This window comes from Ctenocephalides felis, unplaced genomic scaffold, assembly GCF_003426905.1.
Source record: "Ctenocephalides felis isolate EL2017-DRISC unplaced genomic scaffold, ASM342690v1 CF-g0.4_SCAFFOLD_03571, whole genome shotgun sequence".
Classification (NCBI taxonomy): Eukaryota; Metazoa; Arthropoda; class Insecta; order Siphonaptera; family Pulicidae; genus Ctenocephalides; species Ctenocephalides felis.
In genome coordinates this window covers 38791061-38812052 of record NW_020539725.1, presented here as the reverse complement: position 1 = coordinate 38812052, position 20992 = coordinate 38791061, and positions in this window count along the sequence as shown.

The following is a 20992-nucleotide window of genomic DNA, read 5'->3' as shown; positions in this document are numbered from 1 at the left end:
AATAAATGTTTTGAAAACGTTTAGATGACTTTAATTGTGCTGGTAAATTTATTTCTATTGTATTTTGAAACAGATGTTTGAAAGACGTGTAATCATTAGATTTTTAAGGGAATTTTGAGTTATGCACAACTTTTGAGATAACCCAAGTTTTTTTGAGTATTTTATTACTATTTCTAACTTTTTGTCCGATAATATGGTGATACACGAAATATTAAAGTAAGCATGCACGCTAATATAAATAAATTGCATAAAACGAATAAAGATTTCGTTTTTTCATATCGTTGTCAAATCTAACACTACAATTTTTCCCAAACAACTTTTATACAAAAAAGAATATGTCTAGTATGCTTCACTGTTTATCATTTTTTAAGTTTTAAATAATTAATTTAGAATGTAATGCTACAATACTTTACTGGATCTCTGAAAACATTTACATTTTATGTAGTGATTTAATTTTTTTATTTTTTGAAGAATTTCAATTGTCAGATTTCAAAATTGTATAAAAATATAAATATTTCACAGATTCTTGATTATTTAAAACAAAGTTATTTAACAAAAATATTTAAGTATTTTTTATGAAAATATCCAATGAGCTGATTTTGGAAAAAAAATAAAGTCGTGGAAAATTGAAATTAAAAAAAAAAACAATATAATTAATTTAGGAATAAAATTAAATAATATAATACAATAATCAAATACTGTTTGATATTTATATGCGCCTCTTCTTAGGCAAACTTTACACAAGAAGGCGTCATTAGTTGCGGCTGAAAATGTTTTATGTCTCTATATTTAAACTATAAGATCTTCTGTTTAGTTATTATCCTATTATTATAATATATTATATATTACAATTAAAAAACTAAAATAATTAAGACTTGCTAAAATAAATAGATTGAACTTTTTATATATATTATATATTTTGTATATTAGAAAAAGTGCCAAAATATTATTTGATATCCAAAAAAATATATTTAATTTTTTATAATTAATTAAATTAAATTTGAAATTCAATTCAGAAAAGTAGCAGTCATTTTTTCACTTTTGTAATTTACCTATTAAACTATTTTAATTGATTATGAACGATTATCATAAATTTTGATGTGTATTTTTCTCACATCACTATAACATACAATTGATTACCTTATATTTAAATTTTAATTTTAATAAGTAAAGTTAATAATAATAACTGAGAATTATGTACAGATCAAAAAAGAGTTTAGAAAAATTGAAAATCTTCAAACAGAATTTGAAAAAAAATCCTTCTTATTTCACTTATTTATACGAGAAGTTCAAAAGTTGCCTTGGAGCCTATAAATTATTTATATCGTGTGTTTGTATTTTAATTTTCATATTTAACATTATATAAACTATATTTTATGTCTTTTGTACAGTTCTATTAATTTATCTGATTGATTATATGATATATAAAACATAAAAAAACAACAGTAATGGAATAAACCGAATATTGAAGTGGTTCTTCTATTGATAGTAATAAACTTATATTATTTTAATTTAATTGCATTCTCCACGCGTATCATATAAAAACGGAATATTCAATTTATTTAAAATAACAAAAAATATGCAGTATATATATATATATATATATATATATATTTATATGAGGCGCTTCTTCAATTTTATGGCCATGTTGCCAATGCAAATATCATCATGCACCAGTATTGTCAATGTTTAACGACGAAGATTACTATTCAGTGCATGCACTCTGCAAAATTCAAGAATTCCGCAATAAATGTTAATCTGTTTTTAATTAAATTACATTATATCCCTTGAATAAATGTAAAACTTATTAATTTCCTAAAGTTTGTGTTCATCAAAAAATTCGGTTCGCTAATTTTATGTTTTCTCGACGTTTCAACACATCGAAAAGAACCAAATTTAAAAAAAGTATGTGTGTGTGTATGTGAACAGATTTTTTTGAAATTGGTGTTCTTAGTTCATTTAAAAATCAGCTTGGTACCAAATGGTAAAAACAGTACATGCATACCATTTTTATACCTTCTTTCTGGCTGAATAAATAATTCTATATTTTTAAATCTATAGTAACTTGAATTATTGACATAAAAAAATGTATCTATTTTTTGTACTACTTATTAATTTAAAAAATCCTTAATGTGAAAGAAACTCTTTAATGCGATAAAAGCTCTAAATGTGATGACTAATTCCTTGAACTTTTGCTCATTGTTAATCAGACTAGTGCATTTTAATCCTTAATAAATTTAATTAAGATTATCTATATATATATATATATATATATATATATATATTAGGGTGGTCCTTAACATGGACATTTTCGAATTTCCTTGCTCCCAAAGGCTCAAATGGTTCCGAATTGATAAAAAACAATTCTCTGAAAATTTTAGCTCTTAATATTGTCTCTTAAATAGAGCGCAATTCAATCCAAGTTTTGTATGGAAATAGCATGGAAAATTTTTCAAAAATTTTAGAAATATTTTTAGATGTAATTTAGCAAACAAATGAATAATGAATATTGAATAAAAATAATGAATAAAACCCATTCATTTGTCGCTAAGTTATACCTAAAACATTTTTTTTAATTTTTAAATTTTTTTCATTTCAAATTCATCTGCTATGATTTTCTATATTATCCTTTAACCAATGTGTATAAATGTAGGAGTTATTTAAAGATTGTTTATAGTAAATAAATATGTTAAATTTTTGCTGTGTTTACGTTCAAAATTAATTTAGCTAACTTTACATTTTCTTGGGTAATCATCTTATTTTGTACGGTTTTATATGTAGATTAAAAAAAAAAAGTTTAGTTAAGAACATATATGAGCTCGTGTTCGCAGATGCTCTCGAAAAATCTGCTCTTATTTCAAAAAAATTAAACTCCATTTCATAAAACTTAATTAAGATTTGCTTTGAATAGTTATTTTTGAGAAAAAGTGGTCACTTTCTTTTTTTGTATAAAATTTAATTACCAAAAGTTAATTACGAACGTTTTATACGCGTTTTTCATAAAAAACAGAACCAATTTCAAACACTTTTGCCCGAAACGGGTTTCTTTATTATTATTAATTTAAGATGCAATTTCATAATAAATTTCAAAAATATAGTTTCAATAGCTAATAAATTTCATCAAATGCAATTTTTTATTTTTAAACAACTTTTAGAATAATTTTAATGTGTTCAATATCTGTATTGTTTAGATAGACATATGCAGAAAAATATAAAACATTAATCTTTTATTCCAATGACAATATTTATATGCACTCCTATGCGAACTAACGTATGTGGCTTCGGTGATAAACTTTTACTAAATAAACATTTGCTCGACGTAGAATATTTTCTGAATGCACATGAACTGCATTTGAAATCGTCGTTGTACGATTTGGTATTCCGATATATTTTTGTTTACTGACTTTAAAATGTGGAACGTTGCCAGCCGTGTGAAAGCTTACGAGTTGTCGAACAATGAGAGGAATAATGTAAATCGAAAAGTTCCTGTTTAGAATTACTTACGAGTGTGTGTGACATATTGCATGGAATGAAAATTATTCAAATATTTGAACGAGGAATTGATTGAGAAAATGCACCTGCAGGAGGATAAGATATCTATTTTTGATATATTTAGTAAAGGTGTAAGTATTAAATATTGAATATTGTCTTAATTTACACATAGAAATTAACTTGATAATATTTAGGCACATTTAAGTCCAGACGATTAATTTCTATTGCACTTTACATAGTGATCAACATAATAGATTAGACAATAAGTCTCAATACAGTAAGTATCTCCTACTTCTTGCTACATTAACATTATTTTATTTATAAAGCAACTCGAATTTTCGAACAATTGAACTTACGTAGCACTACATCACATTATTATCAATATACATTGCACCACATTGCAGTTACATATTTCCCAGAATTTGACATGCAAACTTACCCCAAATTAAATTAGCACCAAATTAAGCTGTTGTAAGATTTTTTTTTATTAACTCTTTTATTTACAACTGTCCAGTATAAGACATTCAGTACATTTAATGGATTTACAATAGTCCGCCGAAAAGGTACATTGTAAGATGACAAAACTTTAGTAGATACTTTAACAGTAATTGTTCTAAATATAAAATTTTGCATTTTTCACTTTATCATATTGTTTATTAACCAAGGATATATTAAGACTCCAGAGTGCCTTGGGAAAATATTTCTACTGCAAAACAGCTGATATGCAGATCATAAAAACGACAGTTGTCAACAAAAAAGGAAAATAAATCCAAAAAATCACATCACAAAAAATGCTCCACCTAAAAAATTTGAAGTAAACCGTCAATTAAATGGAAAACTAGTAGTGTATGGCATCGTGCCTTAAGGCAAATTGCTGGAACTTGCCTTACCGTTACGAAATGCTCGGGCAATATTAAATATTTTCAAATAGATTATAAGAATTATATAAACTGAACTTCAGTCAGAATTAAAATTAAAATCTGAATTATTTTCGATATACTAAAAAAAAGTGAAAAAAGCAATTATTTTGTTGAAACAAGCAGAAAGTTCTTTGAATCATTCAAATCGGACGCTTAGTTATCTCAAAAACTTACATTTTTTGCACATTCATTTTGCACTGTATCTTCGAAATGGCTGAACCTGCCTTTGCCAAAAACTAATCACCTCTTCTCCCAATCATTACAAATTGATAGTTTTTAGATCATTCAAATGGAATACTACGTTGTCTCAAAAACTCGATTTGTATTTTCTGCACTCTTTGCTTCGTATCTTCGTAACGACTAGATCTGCCTGTGCCAAAAACTAATCAGCACATCTTCCGACCAACAGGAATCGAATGTTTTTTGAAATTCTAAATTTGAATTCAAATCGGTTGATCCGTACGCCTGAAAACGTGGATGAAAAATGCGGACATACAAAACACACACACACATCCATTTTCTCTGAGGTATGCCAAAATGTTCAGAAACCTTCAAGACGTGAAGATGTGCAAACATTTTCATTTTTGATTTTCGGCAAGGGAAAAAGTTTGCAAAGGTATACATCGTATTCGTAACTCCGGTCGTAATATTTACAAATTCATCCAGTGAAAATGGAATTGATTTGTTTGGACAAATATACAAACATACATACATATAAATCTAGTAACTACGACTGAAATCAAGAGGATTTGCTTTGATACTAATTTCTTACACCAAACTTGCATGTTATGTGTTCAATGAAATCTAAAGTTTGAGTGTAATCCTCTAGTTGTATATTTTTGCTTATAGTTCTATACAAAAGTGGTAAGTAGTTTGAGTATTTTATATATTTAGAGACCCAATGAAATCTTTCAAAAATATTTAGGAAAATTTTATAATTGGTTATGCCTAAGCCAAATTTTGGTCTGTTGTTTGCTCTTTCTTCACCATATCTCCAAACCTTTAACATGGGCACCAATAACCTCTACGCACTTTTAGTAATGTGTATTGTGAGTGAGTTTTTTTTTCAAATAAGTAGCTTTTAATATATGTAAGTATATTTGCATTCAGGCAATTATGTTCCTTATGATCAGAGTATCTCAAAACTGCAATGATACGATAATGATAACTCCACCCTCCTCCTATAAGATTATTCTGTAAAACATTAGGAATAAGAAATTAAGACTATATATGGTAAGTTTTGGGCAGCCACTCTATTTTTAATCTCTAAGTATTAAATAAAATCTAATAATTTCACAAACTACTCTTGAAGAACGTAATCCGAGCTTCTATGCGAAAGTTTTTTAATATTCATCAAACGGAGAATTTCGGAAAGTTGGCGGGCGGGCAGGCGGTCGTGTGTGGGCTTTGCAGAAATGTATAGTTAGTTTATTGAGTGTGACGTCATGTGTGGACTGTACGTTCAACCTTGATCGGAATCGAACCCGGACCGCACCCACGCCGTAATGAATAAAGGTACGAAATGGCACAATATATTAATTGTTAACTATTCGATTTGTGAGAAAATTTCGAAATAGTAGTATTGATTAAAATTCTGTTGCGAAATTATGCAACAAAGGAATATATAAAATAAATTGTTGTGAGTGTCAGTTTGCCTTGAGGCAAATTGCTGGTGCTTCTCAACAAACAAAAAAATAAATTGATGTCAATGTAAATTTTCACTCGATCACAAGTTTAGCAATACCATTTTCACAACAAAGCAATCGAATTTTTACAAATGTTTGACAGAAACTTGGAAATTCTTAGATTAGACTACGATTTTCTGAGAAAATGGGGATGAAAAATATTGTCTTACACTATGTTAAGTAAAATAACAACTTGGTCGATTTTAGCATAAATCCAATAAAACATATAATACGAACTAATAAAATGTTTAAATAATGAAATAAATTTAATCAAGAAGAACTTCACCAAAAACAAATCAGCACAATTGATACTTATGAAAAAAAAGTGAAATTTGTTCAGTTCATATTCACACACACACACACACACACACACACATATATATATATATATATATATATATATATATAAATACTGTTTTCAATTTTGAAGATACACGAGTCATAATGGAAAGATTTAGACAAAATGTTGAAAAAATAAAACTAGCAAAACGAATTTTCTGAAGGAAATAAATACTTCGGTTGGCAGTTTGATTAAATTTAACTTTTAAATTTAATTAATTAATTAGTTTTCTAAGTTTAAATATAATTAATGGTGTAACTAGTGAACAAATAAAAAATGTTACAATTTAATCTATTCTACTTGTCATAAGTTGACTAAATAATAAAAACTTATACTTAGTCTAAAAGATGCTATCGAGTAATTACACAACAAAATTTTTAAGTTTACATTATAGTTGGAAAAATGCTAATCAATATTTGTAAAGTTATAATCACACTGAGCTTATATAATATATCGATACGGAACCTAAAAAATAATGTAAACAATATTTACATGTTCTTGAAATTCAGAGCTCACAAAGAGATGTATGTCCATCTAATTTTGTTGTTTTCAATTAAATTGTTTTTAATTTGTTTTTCTTTGTAACACTGAAACGGTTGCACCGTCCTTACGAAGCATCAATAGAATATGCACCTTGTCAATTTGAATCTTTGAATATTTTTTAACCATTTGAAATAATTCAACCAATCTCCTCAAAACACTGTATATTTTTAAAAATGAGAACATACAGATCTATTTCTCCTGGAAAAGACTGCGTAAAACGCCATTGACACATTTGCTAACGTTAATAGGCTTCCGATCATGGGAAACAAGAAGAGCAAATGGCAATAATCAGAAAAAAATAATTCGAAGAAAAAAATATAGCATGCTAATTCCTCCCCCCCCCCATAAAGTAATGCCTAACGATGGTTTCCGTGAGGGCCAGATGCAAGAGATAAGCGGAATTTAGTCGGTATTATACCCAGGCGGTATTGAGTCTGACATACCCTGACAAAAGAACCAGTTTGCATAAACACATTTTTTGCTATACAAAAATATATGAATTTGAGGTAAATACAATAATTTGCATAAATTTTTATCAAACTTAGTAACATTTTCTTGCAGTTTGTTAAAAGAAATCTTAAAATCCAAAGACCCAGGTCCAAAACCAATATTATCTATTACAAGTAAGAGATTGTTCTGTCGTTTCAGTTCCATTCCATTCCGTTCAGTCAAGTCAAGTGTCAGTCAGTCAAGTGTTTTTCCACTCATAAAATACTTAAAAAATATTTAAAAAAAATGTCTCTGCTTCTACTTGATATAAATTCAGGTAGCTTGAACAAGGACATAATAAATGAATTTTCCTTATCCACGACCAGTACGGGCCCGACGAGTGAGTTATTAATGTGTATCTCGGTTCACGACTCCTCGTTCACACGAGATGTCTTAATATGGATAAAACGGCGTAGGCACACGTACACTTACCGTGTGTATTTCTTAAACATATGTATTTCTTCACGGCTACGCAATATCTTCTCTGACTTAACTCCGAAGGGTGACTGCCCTCGTCGTGTGAGATACCCGATTGTTTATGTTAGAGAAGCGATATATCGATTTGTAGGTGAGGCTAATGCAAAAATATACTAGAAGAACGAAGTATCCATATATATTTTACAAATCACATTCATATGCCTACATCAATGGATTGGACTTTCCAGCAATAATCAGTTCTTTGGCATAAATCGTAAATCTATATGAAACATCGTCATTTCCAATTTTGAAGTAAAGTTTACAAGTTTTGATTGGAGGGCGCAAGCTGGTGAATGCGTAACGAGGGCGATAAGAAAACTGTGATCAGACAAAGCAAATGGAAGATTTAAGTTAGTGAGTTTAGAAATATATATTACATAATCCTATGAAAAAATAGATAAATTATTAATATAAGCAAATCTTATAATTCAGTATGCCTAGGCCAAATATTTCCCCTGCGTATCACCAGAATACCTACTAAGCACCAAGTTTTTAGGAGATATAAGTTAGTAATGACAAAAATATGCATTTTGCTGTAGACGCAAGAGCAACATGAAATCTATTCATTATTCAGTGCGTTCGACAAAAAGACAGACATTGTATATTTATATTATGGCCATAGTGGCGAGATTTAATAGTTAATGGTAGTAATATAAAATATACCAAGTATATTTCGCCAATTTGAAGGTTAGAATTAATGTATAGTATATTTTAGCCTTATATTAAAGTAGTAAAGATTATGCCAAAAACATGATAAACCACTGATGCAGAACATACTTATATGATTTATGATCAAGTAGGCTCTGAAAAGACAAGAAAAATCTGTCGTAATTTCAATAGCATCTTTTTGTACGGAGATGGACAACTTTTGGAAAATAATATATTGAATAGATAATAGATAAATTGAAAACATAAATAAGTATTAAACGAAACGATCTAACATAAAACAATAAGCGATTGAGTTTTATCAAGATAACATTTCCGACATTTTTTAATAACGTATGAAACATTTTTGTCTTTCCATAGGTCTGAATAAAAGATTAACAGGAATAACTATTAGAAAAGATATATATTAAACATAAGGCATTGGGCAGCAAATATAAATCATACTATTTCATCAAACTCAAATCGGAGATATATGTATCAATTTTTAAATGTCTAACTAAAAGCTCATTGTCAGGAAACAAACACAATATTCAAGTTGATATGTATTTGTACATAATTTCAATATGGAATAAAACTAATTACTATAAACTATCTTTTTATTTTGTTGAATTATGTTTTTTCATAACAATTTCTATTTGTTTTCAAATTTTGAATTAAATTTCGTGGAAATATTAGTCCTTTTATTAAATTTTTTCACGACCAAAATATAAAAGCGTGATATTGATATTTGTAGTCAACAAATATTCATACTATGTATTCAATACACAAATAATAAAACATATATAATTGTAGTACTTTGTGATCTAATTCTAAATAATGAGCACGAGTTTCTCTTAGAATTATTTCTAGAACAAAAACTTACGTGCAAATATATTAAAATAAAAATGTTCTCTACAATATTGGATTAAGATTACTTCTAGTATCGTAGTTTTGATCAGAAATTCGTACAAAATTCAATTTTCTTTTAAGCCATTCTACGATTTAATAATGCTAAAGTAGTTGAAATATTATTATTGGATCTTATATCGAAATTCAATATCTTTTTAAGTTCATAAAAACTGTGATTTTATTTCGGAAGTTCATGTTCATTACTGGAAAATCTCTGTTACTGTTTGTTCTTGATGTAAGTTCAATAATAATAAATACAAAAATAAATTAAATAATAATTGTATTCCGTATAAATGCAAAATCAATGATATTCTCAATTCGTTTTATGTTAACTTCGAATTTGACTATAAAATAGTAAATTTCCATAGCCCCTGTGCGGTGTATGACCAATAAACAAAACATAAATAAATTACAAATTATACAAAATAAAGCATTAACAATGATACTCGGAATAAAGAGAAATCCTATCACTTATCATTATGTATCAAATCACTATCTTCACAACCGACTGAATATACCATTTATATATGAAATTATAAAAAAGGAAGCAAGGAAATTTTTTGAAAAATGCAAACATAGTAATAACCCAACTATTACGGATATTGGATTTATAACTCGAAATATATTTTGTTACAATAATTACAACCTACCGTCAGTCATTCTTAATAAAGAACACTGTAAGACACCTCCAAAAATCATCAGTGTAATATGGTGTTTTGTGATTTTTTTTTTCATTATCTATTTAATTTATTTAATTTATACAATCAATAATGTTTCAAATGTTATATATCAATGAATTGTATTAGTATCAGATGCTAGGCATACAAAATCTTATATACTCACTTTTTCTTTTATGCAATAATAATATATATATGGAACAAATAAATCTTTTCAAACAAACAAACATATAAATATGATGATCAAGGTATGTTATTGAATTTTATAATATAAAAACAACTTAAGAATTGAAGGTAGTAGAAGTAAAGTCGAGAAATACAATAAAAGAAATTTGCAGATTCGGAGCTCAAAAATATCTGTCAATAAATAATGCTGACATATATCGAGTAATGGAATTGGTATTTAGTTTGCAATTATTACTATTAAATAGTTTCAATTATTACGAGATCTATTTACAGTACGCCCATGTAGCATGCACATCCTTTCACAGATAATCCGTGTAACGAGTATTTATGTATATTAAAATTCATGATAATATAAATTTCATTTAGCTTTACGATTCAACCAGTAATGTTGCGAAGTCTTTACTTTGCTGATAGTGTACCTGTACTTACTTAGACCGACACATACTTGATGCAGATATTCGAACGGCTAAAGAGCTTTGACTATTAATAGACAGGGCTCTGGTCACTAAAAATCGTATATATATATATATATATATATATATTTTGAAATTGAAATATTTTTGCAGCCCAATCGACGAACTAAAAAAAAGATTAAATAGAAAAATTATTTATTCCGTTTCGATATTTGATGTGTATCATCATTCAGTAATCTAAAAAACATTACATAAATACAAAAGTTGATAATAAATGTAAATATATGAAAAGGAGAAAATTATACCATATATATAATTAAAGGAGAACACTAAATTTGTGTAAAAGAATAATATACTAATATATTAATAAACAAGGAATAAGAGCATCTCTCTTATATTGTATGTATTCAATAGCGGTGCATTATGAACACTGGTCAAGGTTACGAAGCAGTATACATATATACATATATATATTAACAAAGTCTAATAATCGGGCATAACATCAATAAAAAACATGAATTTCTTTCAAAAATTTATTTTAAATCCATACGTTTCGGCTATAATCCTAGCCTTCATTGATGTTATGCCCGATTATTAGACTTTGTAATACATATGTAATACATATGTCAACATCAAATTCAGAATCATACAAAATACATACATATATATATATATATATATATATATATATATATATATATATACATTAAGAAAGTATGTATACTTATTGCCAAAATAAAAATGATTCATAAATTCATAGTTCTTGTGCACATATCGTACACATATTTCTGCGAGCGAAATATTTAAGATAAAGTTTGACAGAAGTAAATATTCATACATAAATAATTTTAAAGTTATGTATTATTATATTACGATAGGATAATATATAGTGTTCTATCACAATACGTAAATTGTGCTAGTTCTTCTTATTTCATTAGAATAGAGATTAAATTTTCTAGTAAATGAAGGCTTGTACTATAGGTTTAATTTTTCATAAAGGATCGAGCGGGGTTTAAAGGTCCGCCGATGAAAAAATCTACCACACATATCTCAATAACTAGTAAAGTTAGAATTTTTTTAACAGCAATATTTGAAAGTAGAGGGCAAAATATGTATAACTAGCCATCACATTGAATATTGCACAAAGGTAAATTAAGAAGTACATTAGGCTAAAAAAGCACATTAAATACATTAAGCTACATTAAACTTTACAAGAGATAAACAGTTATTCCAACCGTGCTGCAGAATATTTCCGAAGAAATGCCAAATCAAGGTTATATAAAGCGTTATCTTTGTTTGATGTATCTAAGTCAATTTTGTATTGCTATCGGACGAATAAAAGCTCTTGCTTGAAAGAACTATTTATTCTCCAGCTCTCTGATTACAGGGATGCATTTAATAAAGTGTTCATAATTCTAACTATATGTTGTACACATTGCGACGTAGCAACATTGTAAACTCTTCGAGATTCTCACACCATGAATCTTAAGTTAAAACGTTAAACGAACAAATTTATCGCAGCTTATGTTGAGGATATTGGCAATGGCATATGCAAATAAAATGAAAAACCAATGACATTCTTGTCGCATATTGTGCAAATAAAATGTACGCGAGAATATAATTTATAGAGGAATTAATGTAATGCTTTTTCAATGTTTGGTCAAAGACGGAGTGAGATATTTAATGCGAGCTATATTTTTTTGTATAATCTGTTTTGATTAATGATATAAAATCACACACAATCGCAGATATTATGACTCTGAAAAAGTTGGAAGAAATGAAAAATGTGATGATATCATATCATAGATCTGTTTTCAAGGGTGACATTTAACAATATATGTTATATTGTTAAATATTCATTTTAAACATAAATGAAATTAAAATATTTGTTATATTGAATACAGTCAATAATAATTATTTATCTATGCACATATTATCTTCCTACTACAAGCTTCAAATAAATTTAATAAAATATAATCCAACAGTATTTTTTGATAGTGTAGACCGGAGCACAAAATTGACTTTTATGGTGAAAACCAAAGAACACATACCAAACAAATAACTTTAATAAATAACTGTAAAACTCCCAGCTTATCATTGTAAAAATGTGTTGTTTTTGTTGTTTTTCAAAAATTTTAGTCACCTAATTATTTTTATTGTTTATACCTTTTTCAGGGTAAAGGCTCAGTTTAATTCATCTTATAAAACAATTAAATAAGTTTGTTTCTATTTTTTAAATTTTTGAACAGCAATCATATAATAACTTAATATTCTTATAAGCTGTTGTGCTGATTTTACTTAATACTAGTTTGTATTTAACAGGATTTTGATGTACAATATAATTTTAATTAATTTCGGATTTCCCTCAATGACAAAATATAGATTGAACAATTGGAATCCTCGTTAATAATGTTACACGTGGATGTTTCTATAAGATTACTCAATTAATTAAATTTTAATTAAAATATAGTACAAATCTGTAGAATCAAAGGTATTGAAAATTATTAAATTAAAAAAAAATTGAAATTATAAATATATTTTTATATAGACTATTCGTTAAAATTATTAATTTTTTATGATAATTTGTTTATTTCAACATTATGTAAATTTTAATCATAATTAGTTTTATATCAATTGTAAATTTATTTATTAAATTATTAAATCGTATTCGTAATTAGTGAAGTTTAATTCACGTAAAAATTTCTACTAGATTCCGAAACAGAACATAGTGAAATATCTTGGTCTACATTTAGACAGCAGACTTACTTGAAAAAGCCACATAAAAACAAAAAAGCAGCAAATAATGATGAAAATGAAAGAAATTGGGAGAAAATGAAAGAAAAGGCTACTGCGTAAAAAGTCTAAGCTGAAATATTAGTTGCCCGTTGAAAATAAGTTGCTGCTATATAAATCAATCATTAAATCAATCTGGACCTACGAAATTGAGCTCTGGGAATGTGCTTACAAATCAAATATAGCTATAATGCAGAGAACTCAGTCAAAAATTTTACGTACAATACTTAATTCTCTGTGGTACATTACAAATGAAACCATTCACAACGATCTCAACATAAAAACGGTGCAAATAACGTTCAAAGAATTTAAGGAAAAATACAAACGTAAACTGGAATCACATTCAAACCCATCAATAGACGACATTACCCAACCATTTGGCGTAAGAAAATTGAAACGTCAATGGCCTTTAGATTTAGTCTTATATTAGCTTCAAAATAACATTATCTTTTTAATTGTTAAACTAAGAAGATCTCACTAGAGAAAAAAAATTAACTGACATTTAGAGCAAATTTTTACAAGCGAAAAGTATCAAAATTATTAGAATCTTAAATAATTTTTAATAAAATTAAAAAGTAAAATTTTGACAGATATGGGGCTACTTTGAATTAATACTACTTTGGTTTAACTAAATATTTCTTAAATTCCGGATAATGGCTATTTTCACTTGGAAACATATTGCTAATTATGTTTCCAAGTGAAAATGGATGTCACTTTTTAACATGAGGCTCCTCGAAGCGGCATAGAACCCGGGACCTCTGACTAAGGTCCACTTTTGAAATGATACTTATAATGTTATTTACATTATAATGTTAAATTTATATGTAATCAAGAAAAAACTCGAAAAATCAATACTAAGTAAAATATTATGAAACAAACATTGATATTATGAAATGATTTATGAAGAATATCATATTGTTATTTTATAGTTGAAAAAGTTTGGAAATCAGTCTTCTATTTTATAATAATATTTATATGAAAATCAATTCCCTCCACTATCACAAACCAATTAGATTGAACCATCAACCAACTCAACTGATATAATCAACTCGTTCAGAAAACTTTTACTTGTAATTTATTGAAAGCATCTTAATGATGAATTACACATCGGCATTTTGAAAAATAAAGCAAAAACCCCTGGAAGCCTCAAGGTAAATGTTTAGATGTCGGCATCGTGGGACCTCATCTCCCACAATTTCACATAAGCGCGCGTTACCCTCGGCGGCTTCGTAATGATAGCAGATTCCAACTATCTGTGCCTCATATAATGCCCCCGTATGCAAATGCAGTTTGCAAAAAGCACAAAAATACGACATCGTGTGTACGAGATTGAATTAAATTAATTTATAAAATCAATTTGCTCGTGTTCGGGATACGCGTAATGCTCTCATAAAAGTTTATTAGACAGAAAAGATATTGTAAAAAATAACGACAAGCAGTACATCGTGTTCCAGGGCTTGAGGGACGGTAATTTGAAATGATTTAGTGGGATCGTGAATATTTTATTCATTACTTTCCAGAAACTAAAATTTATTAATTGAATTCAGGGCAAGATATAAATACTGTGTTAATTATGGCAAAGTGGGGCTTAAAGGTTGCGGGTAAAAACGTCCACTACCGATATCTCAAAAACCAGTAAAGTTAAAATTTTTTTAGTAACAACATTTGAATGCTATCGGGAGAAAAATCAGCAATTTTTGAAAATGCATAACAAAAGTATTTTCTTTCCTTGTACTTGTGGACATTGATATAAATTTTAGGTATAAGTTATGTAATTGTTTTATAAGATTTATTATTAATTTTAAGTTAGATTTGGCAGTTCTTTTATATAATCTCTATAAAAACTTACACCTGAGTCCTGGGTATGATGAAAAGAACCTATTAAATATTTACCCAGAAAAAGGTGTAAAAATAACAAAATAGTATTAAAAAAAAGTCAATTTAGTTAGAAGAAATAAATTAAATAAATAGTTATCGCAACTCTGGTGAAGTATATGAATAAGAAACGCATCCATGAAATTTATATTTTAAATTGGTTGAATAATGTAGCTATTATTTTGTAAAATCCCTTTAAAATTACGCGGTCACGTTTCTAATTGAAAATGTCACTACAATGTGTCATCAGGCTGAAATTCATTAGCTCTGACTACTAATCCACGGATGAGCCTAATATAAGTTCATGAATGAACATAAATTATAATTTTAAAGCAACATGTATTATTACCTAAATATTAAATAATTTACACACTTCAAGCCTATGTAGATATAGGTGGACTATTACAGATTGCCTTAAAAAATCCAATGGACAATTAAATCACAGATATATTGTGTAAAATACTGTTGATCTTTTTGTGGATATTTTCCAAATATCGCTCTTATTGCAAAAAAGTTACCATATGTATGATAAATAATAGTCATATTCCTTAAGATATTTCGATATATACCTCATTCTTATGAAACCCTTGATGAAAAATTATACCTTTTTCCCGTTTCCATCGAAACCATGTACAAGTAGACGTGATACGAATTTCAATATTATAAATGATCATAGTGCGGTTATAAACCCGACAGAAAAAATGTTATTAATATCATCAATAACTTACAAATTGATTGAAGCTCACTTACGAATTGATGTGATTTACGATTATTTTGAATGTGTATACACTTTGAAGTTTTACCACTATAATAATTTTAATTCTTTCAAGATCAACTTGAAGGTTTGTAATGAAACACGTCATTTTATGTTCCGTCATATATTTTTTTAAATATTTCGTGAAAGTATAAATTTTATTGCAAATGGTAACTGTATAGAAATTTCAGCACTTGTAATAAAAATTGCATCAAATCAATGCAAATGGATTCTGAGAATAAACGCAGAAAAATCAATCAGTAATGTACGGGTTATATATCGAACTGAAACGTATAAATACATTCATTGAAACAAAAACTTTTCTTTACGATGTAATGTGATAATAAAATAATTCATTATTGAAGAAGCAATATCTGCTAAGGGGCAAAGTACTATAGTCTATGGAAATTCATTTAATGATTTTGTCCTAGGTCACAAACTTCAAAATTATATATTTATAATTTTAGCAGACGTCAATAATCTAGATATTTTTGTTCTGATATTGAATTTTTACCATATGGTCTCAAAACATTTTCGTTTTAAATTTAAAAAGTATTTTGTTAAGTAAAATCGTCTCTTACCCGACTCTCAGCAGTATCTCTTCATATGTTACCTTTATGCCAAATGTAGTTTCTTCAATTCTCTTCAACACTACACCTGGAAGCTAAAAACCAAATTTTTCGTGGCCTTCCATATGATTTATTGTTCTGATTTGTAAAGAGACATGACCAAATATAGCATTTTTTCAGTCTCCTCTACATGTTGAAGTTCAGCTTGTGGCGGTAATAGCTCACTCAGTAGCGTTCTCGACTCACACGCTGGAGGAATTCGGTACGAATCTCCAGAATTAAATATAAAGTATTAAATTAGATTAAAAATTGCTAATTTATAGAATACAAGAAAAAAAATGTATTGGAAGTAAGAAGGAAAACACAGTTTAGTTTAGAAGATAAGAAGAACATATTGAGAAATAAGAAGAAGAATGAAATTCAGTTGAAAGAAAAATTTATTGGAAGATTAGGATTACGAAGAAGAGATAGTATATATAATATATGTATAAGAAATATATACGAAGGAATTGTATAGAATATGCTGAAAAATAATATGAATAATGTAGGAGGCTAAAAATGCTGTAAAGCGGAGGACAATAAAAATTAAAAAAAAAGTTCAGCTTGTTCATGCAGAGTTATCACCTTGATCTCTTTTGTACACTGCCCTTAGTAAAATCTAGAAATAGAATTAATCAACATCTTGTTATTCCACAGTTCTTGCCAATATCTTCTGAAGCTCATCCCTTTTTGGCATTTTCATCACCTACGATTTGAAGATCTTCACTACAATTCCTTTCAAATTCAATCGACGAAATAATCAGTGCATGAAAATATATTATTATTTTGATTGAACATAAAAGGATATCCTTTTATAAACCTGTATCGAATTAGAAGCCACCAAGGACATACAATGCTTTTAGTTAAAAAACTAAGGGTATTATATGCCCAGCTTTCTGGTTCTTCATTGTTCATATTTTTTTGAACACATTGCATTGTATCATTACACATGACTGGAGACACAGTATAATGACATGTCATTTATACATCAAATTCCCTCATATGAGCAGCGAAAATGCATCGCATGGATAGTTGTACTCTTAAACACAATTATAATCCACGGACAGGCGATACAGTACAAACAAATAAACAGTCGTCAGACATCAGAACAGTTCATATCAGATGAAACTCTCATATAACAATATCTCGTTATCCTTCAACTTCAGAAGTTGCAAAAAATCAAAACGCCTTCATCATGATTACAGAGCGTATAGCATTGTCTGTAAAACACTCGATGTCGTACATGGCCGGTAGATGTATCGGCTTACAATTTGCAATTGGTGCTGCTCCTTAATTTATCGCGATCGAAACAAATTGACAAATTGCTCATCGGAAAATAAACTGACGTTTATATCTTGTTAATAAACAATGTGCTTGCTTGCATTCATAAAATTTATTAAAACTAATCGATGCATTCATAAAATTTATTAAAACTAATCGATACATTTTGATAAGGCGTTGTGCTATTGACGTTGTAACGCCTGAATGATAAAACGTTTAAACTTTTTCTTTGCAGCTGTCATTTTTAATGTTTTCATCTGATAGTTCATCTGATGTTACAGATAGAATGAATGCTTAATAGTGAGGGCTTTCAATTAAAAAGTAAAGACATTCTTTAAAAGCATTTATTTTAGTTACATTTACAGTAAACTTCTCTCTAACGCTGTTTCCATATTACGCTGAGCTAAAATTTCGACAGTCATAATTTTCTTATGTGCATCCTATGAATGACAAATGACTATGTAAAAGGTTTTAATGTAAGTTTCACTAACGACTCTATATTTTATTTTTCACCATATGTTTATTAGGGTGGTCCTTTATATAGACATTTTCAAATTTCCTTGCTCTTAAGGGCTCAAATAGTTCCAAATTGATAAAAAACAATTCTCTGAAAGTTTTAACTCTGAATATTAACTTTTAGATAGTGCGCAATTCAATCAAACTTCGTATAGAAATAGCATAGAAAAAATTTTGAAAATTGAAAAAAAATATTTTTAGGTCAAAAGCTTCGTTTCATTTAGCGACAAATAAATTAAAAGTGAAAAATCGTGTCATTTTTTATTAAAAATTCGACGCTCTGCAAAATATTTGAAAATTGTTTCATGCTATTTCCATACAAAACTTTCATTGAATTGCGCTCTATCTAAAAGACATTCTTAAGAGCTAAGACTTCCAGAGAATTGTTTTTTATCAATTTGGAACCATTTGAGCCCTTGAGAGAAAGGAAATTCAAAAATGTCCATATTAAGGATCACCCTAATATTTATATCTAGTTTATATTTTATATATTAGGTCATAAGGTTTAGTAAAAACCTTTCACAACACGTTAGTTTTTTAGTTTAGATTTCATTTCATTTTGTTATTATATTCTTGCATAAACTCTAATTTATCAAAAAAATTGGTTTTTATAAAGTTGATAAAGGTGAAATCTTATCGCTGAACGTGATTTATGTGACGCAAGGGCAAGGGTAAACTACAATATTCTCGGTGAATAATCAAACATACTGCGTAATTTATTTATTATATGGATCGTTAGTAATAATGAATATCGTTAATGAAGATAAATACGAACGAGGTACGTAGTTCATGACACCTTATATGGAATCTTTAATTCTATAAAAACAATTGATATTTTTTTGTATTTATTGGTCAACATACTATGCGGTACCACCGATGTGATTTGTGCCAATTCTGAGTTTCTTACATACAAGGTTTTCACATAAACCGATAGTCTGTTTTTGTAGATCAAGTTGTATGTGCTCATAATTAATCAAACTCAATATCACAATGGTATTTCCTGAACACATTTTATAGTATATACCTTTATACATCTTGGTTGATAGTGATACAAGTAATTTTACTCTCATCTCTCTATCTAAAGCGCAGATTCATTCCGCATCTGATTTGATGTTTTTAATCATCACTAACAATGTTTTTTTTATAATGAAAATATGTATCGCTTATAAATCAACTTAGCGCTCAAAGTGTCCGCCGGGAATAATAATGTTTTTTTTTCATCCCGACCGGTATCGGGGCCTACGCACCGGTTTGTCTATGCTTAAATCCCACACAGACTTATATTGCGAATGTTGTTCCATTCGAGTTTCGCAAACTCTGATTTATTTCAGAAAAGAATCTATAAGGCATTTTATGACAAATGATATATTAACTGCGAGGTAATGTATCAATTTAAACCCACTGTGAAAGGAGATATTACAAATATATTAACAATAATGATATAATAATAATCCACATTTAACATGTGGTGCTATGTGCATCTTCTAAACTAGTAGAAATTATTATTATTTGTTTGTAGCCATATACTTAGCATATAAAATATTCGAGATACAACAAATTTTCGTCAAGCCTTAAAATATAAACCATAAATTGGCAAATAAATTAATTATCATCAAGAATATATAAACAACTATACGACATAGGAATGTCTTGATAGAAGGGCCTAACTTACCTGTATTATCAATAATTTTTAACTTTGATGGTTGGAAATATGAATTATCCTTAGAGGGATGGAACTTGTTCTGTTAAATAAAATTTAAAATTTGATTTGATTGAAAAAGAAATTATATAATTTTGTATAAAGAGCTTTGCTCGCGTAGCGTCCACATGACTGTAACAATAAAGCAAAAAAATTCAAATATAGTTGAAACAAAACGGTATATAATAATTTTTGATAGGTAATTAACAATATCTTATCGCAAATATTTCTCTTACACACAATTTTCAGAAAATCGAGCAAAGCTCCTTTATTCACCTCCTACTTTACGCCTACAAAGCAAATTCAGTTCATCAGAAAAATTAATATAAATTATATGCATATATCAATTTTATATATAGTTTTATTCATAATTTAAGTTTATTTAATATTTTATGAATAGTTACGAAAAGCAAAAGAAGTGATTTGTATCGAGTTACACAACGCATATCGCATACTTGATTTTTATATAGCGGCAGATTGTGCAAAAATATTGATTATTTCAATTTCAATGATTTTCTGCAGTAACCTAGGAGAGGCAACTTAGTTAAAAACAAGCCTTTTTTATTTTCAACGTTATTTTATTTCCGGGCCAATTCTGCGTAAAATAGACCAATGTTATGGCAAGGCTATGTCACGCTGCGTTTAAAATAAATAATGATTTTAATTCAAAAACTGTCAAAATGCTATGTG